The 24,237-nt window shown below is 39.0% G+C and overlaps 2 long non-coding RNA genes across 11 annotated transcripts in view; both read left to right on the top strand.

Annotated features, from left to right (window-relative positions):
- Positions 1-235: 235 nt before the first annotated feature.
- Positions 236-14,588, top strand: LOC125696831 (uncharacterized). 2 transcript variants are annotated; one of them, XR_007378565.1, is made up of 4 exons: positions 236-1,103; positions 1,987-2,150; positions 4,901-4,999; positions 14,561-14,588. It is a non-coding gene; the product is annotated as an uncharacterized LOC125696831 (long non-coding RNA). The 2 variants fall into 2 exon arrangements; XR_007378564.1 differs by having other exon boundaries at positions 1,987-2,211.
- A 3,949-nt stretch (positions 14,589-18,537) lies between these two features.
- The window catches only part of LOC125696829 (uncharacterized), a 78,641-nt gene continuing 72,941 nt past the window's right edge, over positions 18,538-24,237 (top strand). For all 9 annotated transcript variants that reach the window (XR_007378554.1, XR_007378552.1, XR_007378557.1 and 6 more), the window contains exon 1: positions 18,538-22,835. This is a non-coding gene — a long non-coding RNA (uncharacterized LOC125696829). The remainder of the gene's footprint in view (positions 22,836-24,237) is intronic.

Here is a 24,237-nt window from a genome sequence, read left to right as displayed (position 1 = left end):
CTGCATTAGCTAACACCTCCACCAGCCACGGTGCAGGGAAAGGTGGCCTTCGTGCACGGGGAGCAGATGCTCCACAGCTGAAGCCTTTCAAAGAAGACACCTACAGAGCCCCTGGCCTTGTGGAATAACTGGATTGTACATAAATAGTCTTTAAAGGGAGCATTGTCTGCTCTTCTACCCCCCCCCCCCCCCCACATCCTCAAACTCTATTCCCCCCCCTCCCACCTCAAAAAAATGAGAAAACTAAGTGGGTTTTTGTGTGTGGGTAAAGTAAATATGGTTGGAAAGACATGACTTGTTAAGAGCTTTTTTGAGGACCCCACACTCACAAAATCCTTTAGGTCATGTGTTTGCTTTCTGAAACATTTGGTAAGTAATAAGTGCCAAGGGACTATATGCACTCCATCTGGAATTAGCAGATTCCTCTTTGTTCAATTGTTCCTAAATTTGGAACCAGCTGACTTGCTTAAAAGTATTTTGATTTTCTTTTAAATAAATATGGGAAATAAACATAGCCCGGGACCTTCAGAGAGGTGCGTTATTAGTCTTTTCCCTGGCTCCACGAGCCACACAAGTCTTAAAGAGGCATTTGCCAATTTTGATGCTTGCTCTTTGTTTATGCTAACAATTTATTTGGAGTGGCCCATCATTTTTGCTTCCCTTTTATAAATAGTATCAAAGAAATCAGGGACGGAAAAAGAACTATTAGGTCATCAAACCCGCTCTACTGCCAGTGTAGGCTTGTTCCTCACAGTGTATTTTTTTCCATTTATTTGTCCAGGTTAAACTTGGAATTAAGTGTAAGGTCTGTAGGTCTGGTGAGAGGTACAAGAACAAGTGGAGATTTTACTCTTTTCTCCTCTCTTTACTACACAAGATAGCTTATTTCCACTCCCACCTTTCCTTCAGAAACAAGTGTAATGTCAAAAGATCAAGTAGACGCTTTCTCTTTGCAGGTGTTGTAGATCACTGCTTCATTCCTGTAAAAATTTAATTTTTGCTTGGGGAAAGCAAAAAAAAGGAAGAGAAAACAACACTTTGCTTATCTTCCCTATGCTCTATAGCACCAAAGAAAACCAGAGACCAAACCACCTGCTTGTCCGGTAAGTTTATTGAAAAGGCTGATTCCTTGAGGAGCTGTAAAAACTTGTTTAATATATATAAAATCTTCTTTAAAATAAACAGAGAATTGAAAAAAAACACCATAGAATTATTCAAAATTGCACCAAATGCAGACCTCAGTTAAAAGACCCATTTGACAATGGAAATGTTTTCAATGAGAAGATTGCAAATCGAAGCTCAGAAAGATTCTCCAATGCCGTTACATTTGGCATGTAAAGAATTACATATTAAGAAGTGCAGGTCTGTACATTTGGGATAGCAGCCTGGGATAGTCAGCCTGTGTATGTTGGTCTGTTTCCATGTACTTGAATAGAACGATGCCTCTTTGCAACAGCTGAAGATGGATGATCCCCTCCGACTGCAGAGGAAGCTTAGGGAGACTTGGTTTCCTAAGTCAGAGCTGGCTTCTCTGAACTGCGCCTTACGATTCATTACAGAGCAGGATCAAGGTCCTTATCTGGTTCAACATTGCTCAGAATTTTGTTTTATCCAACATTTGTTCAAAATATAAGCAAACATTTTATTTTTGCTTCAAGCATTCATAGGAGTGGAAGCAGTGCAGCACAAGCAGATACATTTCTTTCTGTATGGCTGCAAGGTCTTTTTATTTGGTGTAGATACACATCTGTAACTATTTTACCAACTCATGTCCTCTTACGTCCGGTAAGTCAAAGGAGCTTAAGTTTTCAGCTCTTGCTCTGAGTCACTATCATTCTGTTTTGCAGGTTGTTTCCAATGCATTGTGTTTCTGCAGCCTAAGGGCTTCCCTAAATCATTATTCTGTTCTAGCAAGCTGGAACTTAAACTATAGTCAAACACTAGCAGGGAAAATCTGATCAAAACTTCTTTTCCTCTGCCCATCAGTTCCTATTCTGAGGATCAAACCTGCATTTCCTCTGTGTGGTTGAAAGTACTGCTTTAGTGGGATGAAGTACCAGCAGCACGCAGCTGAATCTGCTGACACCGGTCTTTGGACTTGACCAAAGCATGGCAGGACTGGCTGGCTCTTTTGGAACCTAAGCCAGTGGGTATGTGCTCAGGATTTGCACCAAGAGTTCATGGAGGCTAAGATGTCTGTGCACACCACAGGTTAGCACACCTTAATCCTTCAATGCAGATGGGCTTTAAGCAATAAGGTAGCATGGACTACTGGCTGCAGCAAATATATGTAATTATATGCATTAGCACTATATGTTAGAAAAAACTTAGAACCTTAGGATTTGGAAGGCTAGGCATTTGTTGTCTTCTATACCGGCAAGATATCTGTACAGAAAAGTGTTAGCAACTGTGATAACTTTCTGAAAATGTGTCCTCCTCAAGCATTTTTTATGCCAATAGAAGAAGTAATATTCACTCTTGTTCCCAAAATATTAATTAAGACATTGCTATTAACATCTGTGGGAGTGCAGAAGCCCCAAATATTTGCATAAATGAAGGATGGGGAGTTTCTTTTTGATTTTGGCTATTTTTTAGGAAGTCTTGAAGAACAAACTTTGTTACGAGGATGAAGTTATTAATTGTAACTTGTAAGTCTTTCAGACAATGCATATGCTCATGCTTCACATTTTATAGTCTTGTTTTATATGACTTTGTATGCTCCTAAATGTCATTTAGATTATAAAAATTACTGATAGGTGGCAAAAGTCTTAGTAGAAGACAGTAAAACACGCGCACACACGCAGAACCAAAAGATGTACCGTATGGTAGATGAAGCAAATCCAAATTTTAGAACAAAGGAAAAATGTTATCCTATGACAGTAGTTTCTTTTGATGCACTTGAAGAAAGGCCCCTTTGGCAGGTGAAGGTATTGCATCACACTGAGCTTAGAACTATTGACTGGTTCTGTGCTGTTTGCGGAGATGACTAAGTTGTCATTTTTAATTAGCTTTATGCTCTTCTCAAAGGCTAATTATTGTACTTTTTTTTCCAAGATTACTTGATTGGCAATGACAAGGGTGTCATGGTTACGTATTTTTAGAGAATTCCCCAACCTGCACAATTATATGATTTTCTGTTCCCCCTGGATTCTTTGTGCAGTAAAGCCTTCAGTAAAAATAATGGTTAAAAAAAATGGATATTTACTATTGATATCAGCAACAACAACAACAAAAAAAGGAGTATCTCTTGATATTTAGTCAGCATGAAAGCCTTTACCCTTAGTTTCCCCCTCTGCCAGGGACACCAGTGAGGCTCTATTACCTGGACTGAAGTTACCTCAGGCAAACTGAGTTTGAGACATGAAGGTTTTCTTTCTTTTTCCCCCTCTCTTATTTTTTTACTGCTGTGTATCCTCTCAATTTCCACAAGGAAATTGAGACTGCCTTCCCGGCACATCTGTTTCAAGGCATACAGTCGAGACACTGGATACTGATGTTCAGAACCCTTTCCTCCTTGCTTACCTAAATTTAGTTGAAAAGCCCTTGAGATAAGTGTAAGAACACTGCAGCCACAGGTGAAATCTCTCATTTCTTTGGCCACTTATAGATTACCATGGTATGTTTTAGTTTGGAACAGCAGCTAGCCCAAAGGTGATGCTGTGGGAATGCTACCTTGAGGGGGGTGGGAAAAGCAAAGAGGGAGATGAAAACTCCTCTGATGTTTTTCACAATAGTTATGCCCTGAGAATCATTGCGTTACTCCCATTCCTCAACACATAAACGCACGTCAGATGTGTGGTAAACCAAATTCTCTCAGGAGCTTGTCCTGAAAGAGGGAAAGACACGATGATTTAGAGTCTACATCTGCAGCTCTTGCAGCTGCTTTGGTTCCCGCTGCTGGAGGAAAATTCCCCGCGGCAACAGCCTCCTGAGGCAGAGGTTTAGAGCAGTTCCTGAAGCAAAAGCCAAAGGGCTTTGGGCTCAATGCTATCACTTGCCCATTGGACAGGTGAGGAGCAAGCAGTGTGGTCACTTCTGCTGTCAGATGCATCACCTGCAAGTGGAAGAGGGCTGTATGTCACTCTTGTTGGATTTTTCAAGACTTTTAGAAAGGCAGATTAGAGCAGGCAGCTTCCTAAATGAGGTGCAGGTCAGCAAGGCATGGTGTGGCCTTGGCATAACCTTGGTTGAAGCTCGCAGGGTGAGCTGCTGGGTGTGAAGCCTGCATGAATGTTTTCACTCGTGGGGAACATGGGGGACTTTTCTGCAAGAAGCTGCAGATATGAGGATATTCTGGAGGGAAGACTCGTGCAACCTCTGTGTTTTGAAGTTTTTCATGGTGACAGACTGGGAATGCAGCAGCAACAGCACTGTGATTCTTTCCAACCTACGTGTAAAAAAAAAAAAACCACCTCTGTACTAAACAGCTTTTCTCCCTAATGAGCTAGTAATGCATCTATGATTTCAGTAATTAAAGTAAGTTTTTATTGCTTTTTGCTTATGTTAGCACCCCAGAACAAGCAGACAAGTCAGGTAGGCTGGCAATTACCAGGGCTCTAGGAACAGGGATTCAGCTCACTGCTTCCTCTGCAGTGAGGTAAGGAGATGGGACCAGACCCTAAAGGTATTAAACGCCTTAATCCTGTGGAATTTGATGGGAATGGGTGCCTAAATACTCTGGGGATGTGACTTAATCTCATTATACCTTTGTTCTTCATCTGGCATATAAGATTAATAATTCCCCCCTAATCACAGTAAAATATGACAAAAAACATACTAAAGAAAACAAGATGTTCAGCTACTATAATCTTTAAATGCAAAAATATCTAAGTAATACAACATGACAACATGGTTATTTCTTTCTCATGGATCTTGATGACATTGTGCTGTCCACTCCTAGGGAGAAGTGTTCACTTGCTTGTTGATTCACTGCTGGTTGTGCTCCCTGGCTGCAATCAGAGCACAGTTTCCCCTTCAGAAGTTTAGAATCATGAAGAAGGTAAGTATGTAGCTCGACTTTCAAAAATCAGACTGCAAGTATTTATTTCTCAATGCAAAACTGAACCCTTTTCCCTTCTAAGCTAACTTTCAGCATCTCAGCTTTCTGTGTGGAGCCTTGCTTCCAGTATAAATAAATGATCCCACATTCCGTCATGATAACATATGCTCATGCAGAGCTCAAAATTAGAAGGAATATGAAGTGTTCTATTAATTGCATGAATGTTGATTGTTAAAATCATGTGCTAATTGGTAATATCTGTGTGCAGTAGGTTCCCGCAATATGTGTTAGATTACATTAACTGTGCTTGTGACTCAGATATCAGGCATTATGCATTTTATATAAGGATTTTTTAAAAACTTTGCGTAATTAAGTTCTATAGACTATCAGTGTAGAAGAATTAGTGGAAGATTGTGGAAAGGGCATATAAAGTTAGACACAGGAAGAATTCTGAACTCTCAAGATGCATCTGCTCCTCTTACTCATGGTGTGTTTCCTCTCAAATTCTCTCCAAAGTAATTCTCACCATGTTTGTCTTCAAGTAATTCCCAGGGAATCAAGTAAGAGCTCTTTCTCACAAAGGGGACTATCATGGTGCTTACAGTATACATTTGAACGTTTCCTTTTTTTATTATTTTTTTTTTTTTTGGCTGCACTTTTTCAGTCTTCAGCCTTTTCCTTTGCATCCCCCAGGCTTTGATCCAAGGAGCATTCAGGTACATTACAGATAAGTTAGATGACGGCTATACTCACCTATCAGAATGGGACGTGAACATATTTAGCAACACAACACTCCTCCACCAGATGTTCTTTCTCTCCTTTCCTAATCTGTGGGGAAAACTTCATATGGATCTGTTTTGTTCATTGATGTTTTAATTTTATTGAGTGCTGTGGGTATTTATGAAAACAGGCAAGGTAACAGGATCTAAAACTTAAAGCTGAGTACTGCAAGGGATGAGAGTTTCCTGGAACCGTAACAATGAGTTCTGCCCCCTAAATGGTGAAACTATGGTGAGGGAAATGTGGGAGATGAGCAGAATCAGAGGGATGCAAACTTTGATATGCAACCCATACAATATTCTGTGCTCATCCTCTTCTTAGCAAAAAAAAAAACAACAAAAAAACATTCATGCATTCACATTTCTGCAGAAGGAACACACTGTTCCTCCCCACTTGGACACTTACACCAGTATTGCATTTTGGATGATACGGTTCTGGAATGGGCATGGGTATCGTGTGCCTGCCCACTGCAAGGTGGGAATAAACCACCCTCAATTCACACTGGTTTAAATTATCGCCCAAGGAAAATTCAAGGTAGCAACGATAAAAAAATATGATTCAGAGTTAAGTCAGGCAGATTTCTTGCTTGTCAAAAATAAATAAATAAATACATAAAAATAAAAATTATATGTTCCATGGATTGCATTGAGAAAAATACCTAGAATGAATCCATTCTAACTAGCATGATTTTAATTCATTTTACAGTGGACCAGCTTGGTAATGATGCAATGAATTAAAACAGGTTGTCTGAGAGGAAAAATGGATGCTGTTTTGATAAAAAGAGCATTTACAGAAGTGATAGAAGTCTTGAGCCTTATTAGAGCTATTACTCCAATATCTGTTGATTTACTGGTCTTGGAACAAGCCAACCTCTCTTGGGTTCAAGAGCTTAATATTAAGGCACACTTCACTAGTTGTCCTGAGAAACCCACAGATTTAAGAGGAAATCAGTTTTAGCCCCCATCCAAAATGCTGATGCTGAATCAAACAGTGCATGAACTATATTCACAGTTTTAATTAAAAGAAAAACTGACAAATTACTCACATTCTACTGTTCCTAAGATGGTTATCCATTATAGAAAGGAATATTTTTTTCTAATATACATGCTCTCATACATGAAATGGTTTCTAGATTTATTTTATTATAATTGTAAACTATGGCACAAATGCTTCGTCTTACTTCTTTTAAAATCTTTTCTAATTTCTTAGCAATCTGTCCCTCTACCCTCCACCAACTCTGATCCACAAAGTGATGCATTAAAAAGGGCAAAAAATGTGGGAGATGAGATGACCATTGGAAATAGGTGGAAAAATTAACAATTAAAAAACAAATAATAATATCCTGAAGGAAATTGCTTACTAATTTTTAAGATACAAAGGTTAATCTAAAATGACTACTAGTCCTCAGAAGGTTAACTGCCAAATTAAATAGCAGGGACATACAGTGGTCACTGGCTACCTAGGGGAATAAGCTGCTAAATTACTTCAGTTCATGTAACGTACACAGAGATTAGCTCCTCATGGCTCTGCCTGGCTTTGCCAGGGAAACTCTGCTTGTTGGAAGGTTTTGTCCCCATCCTGTGCTCTGAAGGGTCTGGATTACTGGTGGTCACGGTGGGATAAATGGAGGCAGAAGTAAACTGGGGAGAGGGGTAAGCTGTTGCTCCGTGGGGAATAATAATGATGAAAATCAAGTGACTTCAATTAGTCTTGCATAATGACTTATACATGGGTCGCTGTTGGCTGTGGCATGGTTCCCAAGTTTGGGGCATGGGCTGGGGTCGATCCTGGCAGAAGCGGTGCACCCCAGACCGAAGGACGTCACTCATTGTAAGCAAGCCGAAGGGAATCCAGGACAATGCTGGATGAGTTGGTGTGGACTGTTCTTTTCCCGTTACTCTTTGTTCCATTGTTTTGAGCTGTCAGGATTTGGCAGCCTGGAGGTGGATGTCTCTGCGTAACTTACTGTCCTGGAGTGCTGCTCCAGAGGAGCCTGCAGTGGCCCCAAATGCTCCGATGCTTGCCCCTAACGTTAGGCTGTTTGTAAGGCTGTGTTCTCCATTGGTGCCCCAGTAAAAGCCTCAGTGCAACTAACCCAGTATGAGTGGTGCTGGTCCCCAGGGTCCATTCTATTTCATCACTCCCATGCATGCATCCTCCACTGCAAGCAGCCCGCATGGCTGGACACCACGCAGGGCATTGCTCAGACCACACTGAATCACATACCCATGTCCTTTTTACAAAGTACCTTTTGCTACCTGCCAGACCACTGGGCTGGCAAAAATTATTTCTCCCCTCCCTTCAAGAGCGATGGTTTCCTGCTGTTCATCCAAACCATAATAAAACCTTAAATATATACTGTGAAAAATGTTATGCCTACTTAAGCAAGATAGTTGCCTGTAATAGTGAGCCATAAAGCAATCTGAAATGTTTATTGTCTGTTCCCCCAACTGCAGTTTTATTTCTTTCTAGCAGTTTTTCTATCTACAGAATTTTCTCCACGTCAAAAGTTTCAAAAGTAGTTTTTTCCCTTTCCCTGGATACACAGTGATTATTTGCAAGCAGATCCTGCTGCCAGTGCAGATATGCACATGCATTTTTTCAAAACTTGCAGTTTCTTGAACTTGTCTAGGAAAAAAAAAAAAAAAAGCATTTATATCAATAGAAATCCTTGATATGATACGCTTTAAAGGGCAACCTGGCATCTAAAGGAGCAGATAACGTAAAACAAGATTCCTTTTGTAAGGACTGAAATAGGAAAAGAATAGAAAAAGGGAAAAGGGAGGAAAAAAAAAAAAAGGGGGTGGTAAAGATGTTGCTGCTGGATCTCACTCCAGAGACACAATGTGTGTTTCATTGCCACGAACAAACTGTATCCAGGGAACAAGCAAATGAAAAAGTGAGGACAGGAGATATCTTATTTTTGTTGTTTGTTTCCAAAGAGTCCACCCCCACATAGGTCACTTGGAATTCATTTGTCTACATCCTGGACTGCACGTAGGGGAAAAAAAAAATGCCTGGGATCTGAGAAAGAGGAATGCGATAGGGCATGGGAATCACAGCGTCACGGTGGTCACCAGAGCATAGTTTGGCTTGTCTTAAAACAAGCAAGCACCGTCGGACTTCTGTAACACCAGCAAATCGGCCGTGCTATCAGGCTACCTATCTGGGGCTGAATGCCTGAGAAAAAGTGTGTGGGCTTTCAGACGGAGCCTGGGGCATTGCAGGGCTCTCAGAGCTGCTGCTTTCCTCTTGACATCCAGCACTGCTCGCTGACCTCGGCAACAATCCAGTGTACTGTTACAGTTCATTTCAATAATTAAACAGTTCAGGGATGGCAGAGCTTTCTTGTTGTCAATAGAAAACCAGGACTGCAGTTGTGTGTTTTTGGTTTTGTTATTGTTTTTTTTTTTTTTTTTTTTTTCTTTCTCTCCCCTTTCCCTCCTCTGAAATCAGAAGTGTTTGTTTTTAATTACATTAGCTAGAGACAATTAATTTCACAATCGGAACAAAAAAAAAAATGTTTTGCGAGAAGGACTGGCAACTGGTAAATGCAATTATTATTGTAGCACATTTTCAAAGGGAGAGATCTCAGCTCCAACAAAGTCATATGTATAAAATTTCAGTCATATAATATAGCCTCAAACAGCAGATTTACTTTGCAAAAGATGGAACTGCTCTCCCATCTGGAGCTCTCTTCTGTTCCTGCCACGTGGACCCATTTGATACCCGCTCAGAAGAAACACCAGCCAGCACAACAGGCCACTGCCCATCAGCTGCTCCCAGTAAATGGCTGATGTGTTACTTTAAACTTGCCTTACGTGGAGATGATTAATATTAGCTTCCTTTTAAGTGCTGCCTTGCAACAACAACTTTAAAAAAAAAAAAAAAAAAAAATTCTCTGTGCAAACAGCAGCATTTACATTTTTGCTGTTTGAGCAAAAATGAAAATAATTCAACTTTATGTCATGGGTGTCTTACAACATGCCCTACAATTAAAAGCCTATTTTTTTGAGGAGCTGGCTGTGCCCCTTTCATTGCCCATCTGGCTCCCTCCCAGCTGCTCCCAGCCCAGCTTGGGGCTGCCTCTTTCTGCTGTCCCCACCGCCTCTCCTCTGTGCTGGGCTGTTTTTTCCCCTGTACATAGCTGTGCTTTGAGATGGGAGTTAGCAAGACTCTGCAGGGTACGTGGAGAAAGTTAGATATCCCATGGCAAAAACCACAGCTCTAGGAGGCTGAGCAGCAAAATGCTTCTGTTGAACTCCTAAAGCATCCCAAAAGAGAAGGGGCACTTGGGTGGGTGACTTTTGGCTTGCAGTCCCCCAGGCATGGTAAGTGGCTTCTTCATAGAGTAGGTCCTACTCCATGTGGTAAGAGACATGATTTTATTGTGATTTTTTGGAGGAACTCAACCCTGTGGAGCCCTCACTTTAACCCAGAAACAGGGAGGTGAAGGCCGTAGAAGAACAGACATCAATCATTTCTGTCTGTAAAAGTTTTGCTTTATGTGGAGGTAGCTAAATACATGCTGAGGAAGTCCCAAACATGAAGAAGCAGCATCTCCAGAGCTGGCACTCCTTAGGGGACACAGCTCTGGTGGGATGGAGCTGGTGGTAACATCTACTTCCATCCATTTTTCAAGGCTGCTAAAATATTTTACTTTAAAGCACTGCGTAATTTTTTTAAGAACTCTGTTAGTTGTCTGACAAACTCATGTGTAAAAGCTAAGGCATCTATGAGCTCTGTTCACAAAGCAGAAGTAGCTAATATATGAGGTTGATTTTCTGTACTAAAGCTCTAAAAGAGGAGTTAAACATGATCATGCCGCACTGATCTGCTCTATGGGCAGGTTCCAGTTGGTTTTTGTTTGTTTGTTTGTTTGTTTGCTTTTTGGTCTAGATATCTATCTGAACCACCTGGGAGATGGTCTTCCTACTGCTTCCATCTATTTGGCCCAGACCTGTCTTATCATGTGGGAATCTCTAGAATTTTTTATAGGATGGGGCAGTGTAACTGTGTAGAGGCACAAAGGTAGTTTAAGGACACTTAATTCTTGCTGCCACTTGCTATTACAATTATTGATGAATGCTGTTATTATAGGGAGAGGCCTCTCAGTGTGAAAGCATTTTTGTTATTCTTCAGTCTCTACCATCATATTTTTTGCAGAAGTTACTCATGACAGATGCAACTTTCCTGGCTCCAGAGGTAGTGAAAATAAACCATTACATATTGCAAAAACTTATGAAAACAAAACAACTGGAATTCCCATGCTATGTCTCTGTTCTATCTGTAACAGGCTGATACCAAGCTTCTGAGCTGTTATCCTCAAGGATATTGCACAGTAAGGTACAAAATCTTAGAGTAAAGGTTAAGAAGCAATATGATCCTAGGAGTAGCAGTAGTGATCCTATAAAGACTTGTTTAAGAATGATTTCAGTGGTCTACTATTTAAATTCCTCTATAATAAAAAGCAAAATAATTAATTTTATTTTCTCTTACCTTCTGTAGGATGCAAAAGAAAATATTGGTTGATACCAGTAACTAATGTTACCAATCGAAATGCTGGTGGTACATCAGCTGTTCACATAGACTTGCTATATTCTCTTTTTCTGCTGCAGATCTCTAACTCAGTTCATAGAAAAAGATTAGAACTGCCTGAATGTGTTACAAACTGCAATGTGGAGAAGAATATTAGTCTCCTTAGGCATGACACTGACAAGGAGTATTGAGCCTACTCCCATCAATGTCACTGGTAGGCTCAGACCCTCTGAATTCTGGTTGTCCTCCTAAAGTAACACAGACATAGTGGACTGGGAATCAAAAAGTTTATATTTAGATGGCTGCTTCTTTTGGAGCCAATTGCAAACCTAATGACATGATTACAGCACTGAAAAGTGATCTAAAGTAATAAAACGGAGGATATTTACCGTGAGGACAGTTGTGTTTTGTTGTATGCTTAAGAGAAAGAACATGTTTGGCTAAGATACTTCTAACACATGGCGTGTTTTTTTTTCCTCCTTTCTTTTTCTTTTTTTTTTTTTCTTTTTTTTTTTTTTTTAGCACGTAAAGGTTTCCAAACAGAGTGACTCATGAGTACAGCACTCCCATTCCTGTTTCATTAGCTGCCTCACTACATAGGCACTGAATTGCTGGGAACACAGGATCTTTTACAAACTTATTGCTGCTGCTGCTTCACCAGCAACTTGAACTTTTTGGTGCTTCAGATTCATTACATTTTCATTCTTTTCTGCCTTCCTGGTTAAAGATGTGATTTCTACCCATGGGAGGCTCTTATTGTTTGACTAAGGGAAGTAGGCCAGGTAGAGATATAGAAATTCTACAGTCAGGGAACTTCTGGTTTTTAGGTCCCCCATCTCTTCTGCGTTTTCCTTATTCCTTTTCAAAAACTTAACTAATTGCTTACTGATATAATTGAGGTTTCCTGACTCCATGATTCATGCAATTCTCTGTTGTTTAAAGACTTTTTAATTTACATGGGAAATCTATGTATGACTAATTTATACCACTTGATTTCGTTTTTTCCTTTTTCCTCCTGTTTCCTTTTCAGCTTGCTCTTTAGCTGGAATGTTTTCTCCTTTGTATTATTAAGCAGACTGATGCATTAACTAGCAAGCAGTGATCCTGTTCTCCTGAAGCTTCAACTCAACAGAATTCACCATCCTCTGTATTTCACAGCAAGCTCTCCCAGCCCTCTCTACCATGATATTACTGCTTCATCCTGGGAATAATTCACCTGATGCACCCTGAGACCATGCTGCCTTTTTCACAGGGTTATGCTAATAGCGAAAATTAACAGCTAATAAACTCAGTTCTTCCTGTTGCTTCCCACTTGTGTTGGGTAAAATGAAATTTAATGTTTATGAACCACATCATAGTTCATAAAAGTTTTTGTATTTTTTCACATCTCTGATTTTTCTACTTCTGTCTGAAAGCAAGGGAACAAAATCTCTCCCCTGCAATCTATATATTGGAGCTCCTTCTTCAAGTGAAATGGTCACTTGGTTAAAGAAATGTTTACCTGAAATGGGGACAGTTGATGGAAATCTCTGCTACCCTTTCTTCCAAGATATTTTCTGGAATCTGAGTCCATGTTAAACTGGCAGTAGTTTCACCCATCAGCCCAGGAGGCAGGATAAAGCAGTAGTTTCAATGTTTTCTTCTGCTCCCATGTGTGTGTCTTCCATCAAGGGCTGTGAAATGCATAAAGCTCTTCCTTGTGGAAAGAGGGATTTCTCCTGGTCCTGCAGGCGTATCACTTCTCTGCTTCTTTTTCCCTAAGCTGAGATGAACTTGCTGTTGTTTCTTCTTAGTATCTCCCAAGTGCATCTGTAGAAAATTGGTAGAAGGTACTCTCCAAAGGTGAAGAAAAATGTTGCAGGCAAAATGTGGAGTTGAGATTTTGGTTTACATGACTGTCAGCTGTAGAGGGACATCAAATTCACTTTTATCTCCCCACCATCAAAAATGTAAGAGAACTTACGCATTTTTGCTGTTTAGATGGAAGAGTCTGTAAAAAGGAATAATTGGGTCTTGAGGAGAGATTGTAGAATTTGGTTTAGAATAATGCAGTAAAACTAAAACAGTGGAATTTAATGAGGGAATTTCCTCTTTTTATTAAGCTTTCCAGATTCCAGAGCTCCAGATAAAGATCTAGGTGTTTTGCTGTTTGCTTTATCTAAAATCAAAAAGCAGCTTTTACACCACAGTTATGGTGATAGACACCTGCATAAACTCCTCTTGTATTAACTCCAAACTGTGTTAGCACTGAACAGCATAAACATCCCTCATCCATTAGCTAATTCTGCTACAGTTGACTCTTGATTTCACAAGAAAATAAATTAACTGAACATAAATATCTTGAATTGAAAACAAACCATGGTAGTAAAAAAGAAATAAAAAATAAAATTACAATGAAACAAAATGAAATACATTAAAGTTAGAGTAAGTGGTTATCTGAATCAGCATAAAAGAATTTATACACAACTGCTGGATGGTGTAGTTCAGTGGAGGATGCCTGAATATAGCTGCAGTGATGTCTTTCCAAGGGAGCCGTGTCTCTGGTGCCATACTAGTAATTCTTTCCTGGCAGTATTTTCCAAAATTGTGGTGCTAATATCTGACTCAGAGGAAAAAAGCATTCAAAAGATAAGTGAAAGACCTTCTGTGGGTTGTACCCTCAGATCAGGTGAAGGGCTCTGTTGCTCAGTGGTTGTGTGAGGACTCAGGCTCAGTTCTCACGTTGTCATGCATTGCTTTCACTATGCAGAGTGAAAATGACTATGTGGAAAGGAGATGGGAGATTAATAACCAGAAAAGTTCATTCTTGCCTCACACTAGTTTTGCTTCACTCTACATTATGAGGTGAGATTGGCTAGCTGTACAGTGAGATGAGCATCCATCCCTTCCATAACATTCAAAACACTCAAAAAAAAAAGCAGCAGTGAATCTGCTGATGCAAGGCTCACAAAAAATTAATGATGAAGGACCAGTCTTCCTTTGCTATTGCTTAGGTTATTTTCATTGGTCCTTTACATGAAAAATATTATTCAGCAGTGAATAAATGGATTACTCTATTACATTTGCTCACCTTCAATCTCTTACTCTCTAACAGATACTTAAAATTTCTCCTCACTGTTATTTTTCTACCTTGCCAATATTCAATTGCTGTATGGACAACTGTTCATAGTAAAGAGTTTTAACACTTTTACTTTAGTTGCCAGTGTGAATTCTAGTGGCTAATATGCTTGATTTTATTTGCAGATGAGATGTGAGCTTTGGCTGCCCTGGGTAAGTCACCTCCTGCATACTTGGATGTCAATGGATTAATACTGAGTGTGTTAAATTTGACTTCCAGGTCTCCTAATTTGCTATTTACTCTTGTGCATTTGGCTGGGCCAGGCTCTGAGCATCCAGATGGAGCTATTTGTGTCCCTCTTCATTGCAGGAGAGTTGGACTAGACAACATTTAATGGTCTCTTGCAACACAAACTATTCTGATTTAATGATTTTTAATTACCTGATTGGAAATTCTCTAAGAAAGTGAGTTTTGAATAAGTTTCAACATCCTTGGAGAAAAGTGTCTTCTCCCCATCTCACCTAATATTTGCTTCCAATTGAAGACCAGTTCCTCTGCTGTCACCTTGAGTCTCTCCTTCCTTGGAGTGGACATTCTCCCCAATAGGGCTCCAGCTATAGATTTCAGTATAGCAACAAGTTGCTTAAGCAAGATTGCCCTCTCTCTAAACCTCAACAAGGCCTTGCAACCCATGCCACATTATATCTCCCAGACTTCCACATCACTGTGAGTGCCACAAGCTTTGCTAAACCCCACAGTGCATGTGAGCCACAGCTCCGTGCCTCTGTGCAGGGAGAAGTCCTCTCCGTTATGGGGTATAGCTAATTGCACTGTGCAATTGGTTCCCTTACATGCTTTTGGAGGTAAATTTTTCAGTTTTACATTTGCTATCTGACTGGTTGTAGTTTTGAAAATTAATTTGGATGTTAACTAATATCTGGTTCATATCCTTGAGGATTAATAAAGATTGAGTTACTTATGAATAGGTATTCCCAAGTTTTATATAGCAATTGTATAAAATACTTGAAACTACATCCTTAATAAATGTATTTGAATTCTAGCAAGTAAATACTTCTTATGCTGCTTCTGATAGTTTTAACCCACTTGACTAAAGAAAGAAAGAAGGAAAGAAAAAAAGAAAAACAGCCAAGAAAAATGATCCAAGGTACAAAATGTAAAGATGTCTGAACAGTATTGAATATTAAAGGCAGCCATCCTATCAGCATTGATACAAATATATATGAATCTGGAAGATTTTGGCAATCTCTTCAGAATCCCCAGATGGCATTGGTTGCAGGCATTGCTGAGAGGAACTAAATAGTCTTTCAGATCAACACACAGGCATGGGAGTTCCTATGCATTTGTTGTTGATAGTATTGGTAAAAGTGCAGCAATAAAGTTTAGTAAAATTTTTGCTTTTTGTAATCATGGGCTTACCTGGGTCAAGAACATTAGTCATGGATATTTGTTACAAACTGCAAGCTCATAAAAGACAGCATATGGCAGCCCTGAATTTCTTGCTATATGAAGTTAAATTCACAGTAATAGCATCTGTGCAGAATTTAGGATCCCAACAATTAGAGTGAGGTCAATGTAAGTAAGGCAACAATTGCTGGAATTCTGTAAGTCTGTGAAATAGGTGCAAAATAAGCAGTTTCTTATTAAAAATAATAATAATAATATATATATACAAAGTTAACTGTGGTGTGAATGTTAAGTGCTCAATATTGAGGTCCAAAAGGAGTGCTGTAATATTGTGGGTTATGTTACTGGACTGTAATGCACGAGCAGGGGTGCATATGGAACACAATCTTTTTTGCTTTTTGTTGCTGGTATAACAAATAATGAGTAATATCCACTGCGTAGGACCAACTAATGAAGTTATTCTCTGCTCAGATTCCTGAATGTTTATAAATGAGGCAAGGAAAGGAAACAGGCAATATTTCTGGAGAGCACAGAATATCAGGATAGCTGAGACATTTGGGTCCCTCTGGTCCAAGTCCTTCTCAATCAGGGTGGCCAGGACCATGCCCAGATAGCTTATAAGGATCTCCAGGGAGCAGACTCCATAATCTCTCTGGGCAGCCTTTGCTAGTGCTAGATCACATGTTCATTGAATCCTGAGTTGGAAGGGGCTTACAAGGACTGTTGAGTCCAACTCCTGGCTCCACACAGGACCACCCAAAATTTAAACTGTAGTTCTGAGACATTTGCAGCTTTGCTTCAGTACCAGAATCTTACTTTCAGACTTATGCTCTCTTTTCTGATTTTTCAACGATTTTAATATACAGTACTTCCACCATGCCTTAGGTTCTAGATTTGGATTTTTCTTAACCTGTGATGTAATTTTCCCAAAGCTGTGTAAGATCTTTGACTTGCTGAAGTTTTAGTTGTGTACAACAGCATATGGAGAGAGTACAAATGCAAGCAGTGAGCACAGTCAAAATAACTGGAGGTCAGTCCAGTGCTGTGCTTATCCTTTGCTTTGGGCCAGTTTGTCTGTACTATCCTAGCTAGAAACTGAAGTTCAACTTGCTGATGGAAGTAAAGGTAATGACTGAGCCTTGTGGTTTTAAAAAGAGTTTAGTGGGTGATTATCCAAATCTAGAAGTAAATTTGGTTTTGAAGCAACAGGAATTGAAAAAGGTGAAAATTCCTATATTATGACTTTTTCTTGAGCCTTCTATGTGGTTTTAGTGGTATGTGGTCCTCAGGTCGCTGTATTTTGTGGTTCAACTACTGTGTCTGCCATCTCTATGACATGCGCTACTCTAAAAGGAAAAAACAAAAACAAAAGATAAAAAATACTCCCACAAGAGGCACAGTACAGAGGGAATATATTTCTTTTTCACCTGCTTGTGTTTTCCCACCTCATAATTGTGGTTTCTGTTGATGCCTCTCAACAACGATGCAGTGAATGTCTGTAGCAAGTGGGAATCACTGCAGCCAGGTGGGAAATGGGAAAGAAGGGAAGAAGATTTTTTGCTTAGCTGTGAGGCTAGAGACAAGGAAACCTGTACTTATGTTATCCATGCAATGAGGATAGTATAAAATAGAATTGCGAAACATAAATAATTCTGCAAATAGAAAGAAATAGCAACAGGGCCATCCAGGGAAATCTAAACCCAGGACAAAACAGAGACATCATGTAAAGCTGGAACTAAAACCACGTGAACAGGGAAGGGTGTTATTTCAGAGGGAATAATCAATTAAAAATAGACCTAGAATATATAGTATTTTATTCTATAGATATAGTTTGGAATAGTATTGGTAAAGAAAACTGTCATATCATTTGTGAAACCTGCTGCACCACCACGTTACCCACCAAATCGCATATTTCCAGGGCGTTATGCTGACTGAATGTGTTGCATGTATACTCGTGATTTAATCATAGAGTATTCTATTTTAAAATCAAGAAAAATATAGGCAGGAATGCTCACTAGAAGCAGAAGCTGGGCAAGAAAATAAACATAAATACAATCATAAACAACGGAAGCGTATTGATTATCTTTAAACTGATGCGTTTATCAGTGTCATCTTTTTTTTTACTTTAAAGGAAGCTCTCAGTTGGCAGCTCAGTGCAGTGGTCATTCACTTAAAAATGAGAATTTAGTGTCTTCTGGCATTATGTCAACCACCAGTAAAGCTCTAGAAATACCTTATCTGTAACCTGAAGTTACAGATAGTTTGAGAAGTTTGGCTCAAAATTTGAAACAATAAGTACATTTCAAAGATGAGCTGCCTTTTTTTCACTCTCATAAAGAATGTAATGTCTTATTTAAAGGAACCCTCAATGTTTCTGGCTTGTACTCATGGCATCCTGTGCAGTTCAGACCCTGAGTTTCATAAGAAAGGAGAAAGACCTTTTCTTGCTTGGGAATCATCCAAGGAAAAATTGGTAGGCTATGGAAGTTTGCAGGAAAGCAAAGAAGTAGGTGACGATGCTCTTTTGACTGTACTTCCCAGCCAAGGTAATATCATATTTCTTGGAATATGATACCAAGGAACTTGCAAATGAGGAATTATCTGATGGATTTACAATCTGGAAACATTTTACCCCCCAAAATCCTGATTTGCCAAAAGCAAGTCATTAAAAGGAAATGTCCTTTTTTTTTTTTTTTTTTTTTTTTTTTTTTTTTCCAGGCAGATTCTCCTGTTCTCCTGTGAGCCTGTGGATTTAGTTTCTACAGAGCTCAGCCACCTGCACCAGTCAGTGATGGGAACTTCTCAAAGAAATGGTTCTAAATTCTCCCAGTGTTGAGTTAGCATACTCCAAGAGGAACCCACCAGTTACAGAGGGCTTCATATTACTGGTCCAGAAGCAATTTCAGTGTCAAAACTGCTCCAGGAACAAGGTACACCTGGGAATGGTTGAGCAAAATGATAGTCACAACTGCCACCTCTCATGATGTTCCACTTGTTTACTTGTTGTTAGTGAGTAGCACATGGCCTGCAGGAGGCCACAGGCAGCCACTTCCAAATCCCTAGACATGCTGCATTGCACAGCTCTTGCTCTTCTTTTATTTTTTTCTTTCCAAACAAGGTTTTTTTAGCTTTTGACATTTTAGGAGAAATTTAGAAAAGAAAAAATGGACAGAGATCTATTCTGATTTATGACAAAATAAACTTCTGCAAGAAGTAAGCAATCAAAAACTAGCTATAGTTGTAATAACCAGAACTTTATGTATTTGTGCCCATCAAAGAGACAACAGAGTGCTGAGCAGAAAACAGTGGTTTTCTAAGCTTAATCTCATGATTATGCACTTTCCATGTGAGTTAATAATTGTATCTCATTTCCACCCTAAAGACGATGGTCTTGGTGGATAGTGCTGCTCATTATGTTCATTTGCTGAGTGTTGGTTAGTTATTACTCATGAGGATGTTGTTCCAAAGGAACTAAGGTGTGGCTGTGGCTAAAGGAGATGTACTCGAAGTGGTAATCAACCTTTTAATGCCAGTGGTAAAAATGCCACGTGAAGGCATGCCACTCCTTGAGGACTACATGACTCTCCATACTGCCTTGGCGCTACGTGGACACAATTGGTACTCACGGTGCACCCCAGATCTTACCTACATTCTGCTCTGTATCAGGACTCATTTTGATCTCATTTCAGAGGTGACTATAATGTGGGACTGTACAGAGCTGTGCTGGATCAGAAATGGTAAACATAACCATAGCCAGCAGCAGCTGGATAGAAGAATTTCAGCTGGATGTTGCACAAAGAGTTGTACTCTTAGGTTTGTGGTAGAAGAGTTCTCCAAGGTGTAGGATGACCTCAGAAATGTTCTTATTCTTGCGCAGCTTTTGTTTGCTTGTTATCTCTGAAAAGAGGGAAATAAGAATTTCCAGATTTGGTTTTTTTTTTTCTGCAAAAACAAAATGTCACAGTGCCCTTTTTAGAAGATACATTCCTGACTTCCTTGTTACTCAAAACGAGATCAACCTGTGTGGCCTTGAGTGGACTAGGAGACGGGCATATTTTTTATTGCCGATTCCAACTCATAAATTCTTAACTTGCTTAGAATTTGCCAGATTAAATGAAAAGATACTGTAATTAGGGATTTATTAAAACATGGATCCTTGACCTGATAGAATATAATAACTCATTTGTTTCAAATAAGACCTATTTAATTGTTCCATCGCTGGCCTGAACATTTCGTGCTGAGGCTTTGAACCCTCTCCATTCTGCGCAGTCCCGCATGTTGTCCAAATCCACTTGCAAAAAGCAAAATGCTCTGTGAAATTCTTGATCCCCCAGCTGCTATGCAGGCAGAAGCCCCTAAAACAAAAATGTGTCATTGTAATTAAAAATTAAAGTCCTGAAAGCCCTTATTATTCAACGCTACAAAGCAAAGACTATGAAAATACTATTTTTATACACGCGGCTCTGTTTTAATTTTTTTTTTTTTTTTGTGAGCAACCCTCCTTCTCCGTATCTTTAAAAACAATAGTTATTGATTTACAATCTTATAAATAAGGCTGTAAAATCTTGTAACACAGAGCTATAAATAGATATTTGAAAAAAATATGAAAATTGCTCCCAAGTCAAGTCCATATATGGCACTAGTCAGCAGAGAGCCATTTTACGGAGACATATAAACTGCAGAAAATAATTTCTATTGAAAATGCAAAGAAATCTGAAACTAAGCACTGCCACAAACAATGCAGCCATAATTAAGGAATTACCCACTCCTTCTCCTCATCTTTGAAATAAGCCTTCTCCTTTATTTAATTGGTTAGATACAGAAAGCGTATTACTATATTTGGGTCCTGTTTCCCTAGTATAAGAATAGTCCTAGAAGGAATTCCCAGTTAAAGAGTGAGGCAGTTCTACAACATATTAAAAAAAAAAATACCACAGGAAAGTGTTATCCAATGGGCAGATGTTAACTTAAAGTGCACATTGTTTGGAAAAGGAGTTAATTAACAACTTATTAATTGGATAGAAAGTCTGAAACTGTTGTACTTCTAGCAAATACATAATTTTCTTCAAGTATTATTAAAGCGTTTTTGTTGTACCTATTAAAGATTCTTGTCTCTAAGTTAATTTCATTATGCTAATAAGCTATCATCGTTACAGAACCTAAGCTTTGATCCATGTTAATTGTCGTGATCTTCAAAGACAAAGTCACCACTTACTTTAAATGAATTTTACATCTTTTTAAAGAATCACACGGAAATTAGGGGAAGTAATTAATTTTTTATTATGTGTCTCAATATTTTTAAGGGAGGAAGTCAATGGTATTGGCTAGAATTCATTTTAACATTTAACTAGGGAAAACAGCATGAGGCAAAAAAACGTTCAGATGCAAAAGATTAAAGAAAATTTGAAACTGGGACCTAATTTGTCTTGATAAACTTTGGTGTTTAATATGCTTCTTTTGTTCTCTGTGTGAAACTGCAGGGTTTTGATTTGTAAAAACTTTTTGAAGAATTAATTCTGTCTAATTTTTATTCCTTTCTTTGCTTTCCTTTCACTGTAAGACAGAGGAGATGACCTTCAAACCATAACACTTTAAATATCTATGAATATACAAGGTTAAATCTATTAGAGGTCTGAGATTAGCTGCTATATACTTGCAAAATATGTACCTTTTGCAGCAATTTTTATCTTTTAATGAATGATAACAAGCTCACATCAACCCTACAAGTTTTTAAAATATAATGGAATATGTGTAGCAAGTGATCTATTCCTCTTTCCTATAAGTGTTGGTTACTTTAACCCTCTGATGCTTTTCAAGGCTCAGTTCTGTATCAACAGGGTATTTTTTGGATTTGGGATCAGGACCTAATGTCAGTATTATCAGCCTACCTATGGCTGCCAATTTATAGTTTACCCAAATTCTCCCTTATCTTTTCCAGATTTCTCTTGTTTCGATTCAAGATGAACATCTTCTAAATAAGATTTTTCTTTTAAAGGAAGTTTCCTGTCTGTTTTCCAACATTTAAAATCTCACTGAAATGGAAGTCCTGGAGTACGAGCATCCTGTCGTATTTGCAGTGAAAAACAGAGCCTTTTTATATGGCAGTAGACAAAAGTATATTAAGGATAGACGAAGTGATTGAAATCAAAAGCCAGATTACTAACTTCATTCTCTCTAGTTAGCAGCACGCAAGTACTGTAAATGCAAGTAAACATCAAGTTTCAACTGAGCCTGGATGGTTGGATTTCTGCAGCAGACAGGTGGTGAGCTCATCGCGAGGATTTTTCGGCATTAATGTTGTACTCATTTAGACTAACACCAGGCTTGAGTGACCCTCATCTGGATTTAACCTATGACCTGTCAATCCAGAGACATGCTCTCAGACCTCAACAGTTTTGCTTTTCCGTGTTTTTTACTTCTTTTTTTAAGCATAGATGACTTTAATCATTAAGCAGCTTTCATAAGCAGAACATATACAAGCGCTATTCGGTGCTCTTTGATTTGTAATCTAGGTTTTTGCCCATTTAATCCCCAGTGTCTAAGTGAATTCCGCTGAAGTTCAGAATTCTTTGATTGAGCACGTAGTGATTGGGTAAAGGATTGCATTGCTTCTCTGTCTGCTTTTACACTTTCTGTGACAGAGCTTTTTTGTGCAAAAACGTCCACTGCGTGGTATCGTTTATTTTTTCCCTTTTGTCTGCTTGTCTATTATCTGGTTGTTCCTTTTTCTCCTTTTTATTATAGTATTTGGCTACTGGTTTCATGCCCAAAGGAGAAATTTCCGATGAAGCAAGATTTGATTTGGTTTTGATTTTTTTTTTCTGATGCTAATTTTAGATATGTTTTGATGTAGAACATTTGTTCTTTAATATTGATGACCTTTTTCAAAAGCACGGGTTATTCCAGACCCTGGGTATGACATAAAGGGTTAAGCTGTCCTGTTGTACAGAGAAGCCAGAGCCACCTCAACACTTTGTGAAATCCAAGGAAAGCAGTGGCTCCCAAAGTGCCCTCCCTTGCCTGAACAATTTGAAGGTACAATTCTTCTTAGTGCATATTTTTCTTAACAATGACAACGCTTTGTGAATGTTTATGTGAAAACACAATTCAGAAGTACTCAATCCCAGCTGCACTGAGCTTGTCAAGTGAGTCATTTTTTCACCTGGCAGTATGATGTTGTAAAGCTCAGTTATCTTAACTAATCCTGGCTAAAACGCAAAATTCTGTTTTGTACAAAAATTCCTGGCCAGCTCTAATCTTAACCTCTTGCCTATTTGTAGCTTCTAAATCGATGTCACAGTTGTAATAGCTTTGAAAACCCATATGTTTGTAAACTATAGAAACCTTGATATTCCAGGAGATGAAGACAAGAATTACATCTCTTGGCAGTGGTGCTTTCAGCTCAGTTTCAGCTAATGTTGGCTCCTCATTTTTATGCCTGTATACTACGCCAAATCTTCCTTATCTATGCAAACATATTAACACTGACTTCACTAATGCTGTGATGCATCAGCCTCTTATCTTCAGTTTTGACCGTAATGTTACATAATAACTTTCAAAATGCATTTCTTGATAGTTCAGTGCGGCCGCCTTTGGTTTCCCAACTCTTTTCTGAGAGCTGCCTCTCCTACCCACTGACTAAATTAGCTTCTCACTGCTCCCAGCCAGCTAAGGCGGAAAGGTTGCCAAATAGTTTCCTGCTCCAGAGACCCTCTGCATCCCTTCTGTGTCACGGCCCGTGACCCTGTAGCTCTAGTGTTTTTCAAAGGTATATTTATCCCATTACAATAAACTTACATTATTTGGCTTTCATGATGCAACCCCAGATCTTTCCAAAGTTGCCCTAAACCTCCACTCATGCTATTTTTCACAGTCTGGCATCAGACAGGGTTCAGTATCTTCTTAAACCAAATGTGTAATATATGAACACGTAAAAAACAACCAGAATGATGCCCTAAAATACCATTTATAAATTCTTATAGCTATTTACAATACTGCCTGTTAGGGCTATTAATGCAAAAAAATATTTGTCATCAGTTGTATCTGGCTAAAAGTCCTCCTTAAGGAGTTTCATAACATACTCCTTTGCAGTGTATTATTGCCTTAATTATTTTTTGGCCTAGGCACAAATGCACAGTTCCATCTCTCTCCCCATCATGTCCAAAGACTGTGCACATTCTGTTCATTCCATCTCTCAAAATAAAAAACCTAAAAAGACTCTCCTTTAGCTCTTAAGGAAAGGCTGAGAAAACTTTCATAAGTGTGGCTATTATGTACACCAAGAACTTTCTTATTAATGGAAGATGTCCTCGAGCTCTCTACTATTGTTCTGAGGTCTTCCCCTCACCCAGACTGGCTTCTCAGCATTCCTACAACAGCTCTGTTCCTCGCAGCACCCGAGAAGTCAACATCCCCCATCCCATCAATGGGCTGCAGC

Source organism: Lagopus muta, chromosome 8, assembly GCF_023343835.1.
Source record: "Lagopus muta isolate bLagMut1 chromosome 8, bLagMut1 primary, whole genome shotgun sequence".
Lineage (NCBI taxonomy): Eukaryota > Metazoa > Chordata > Aves > Galliformes > Phasianidae > Lagopus > Lagopus muta.
The sequence above is the reverse complement of the archived record's forward strand: the minus strand, read 5'-3'. Positions and strand labels throughout refer to the sequence as shown.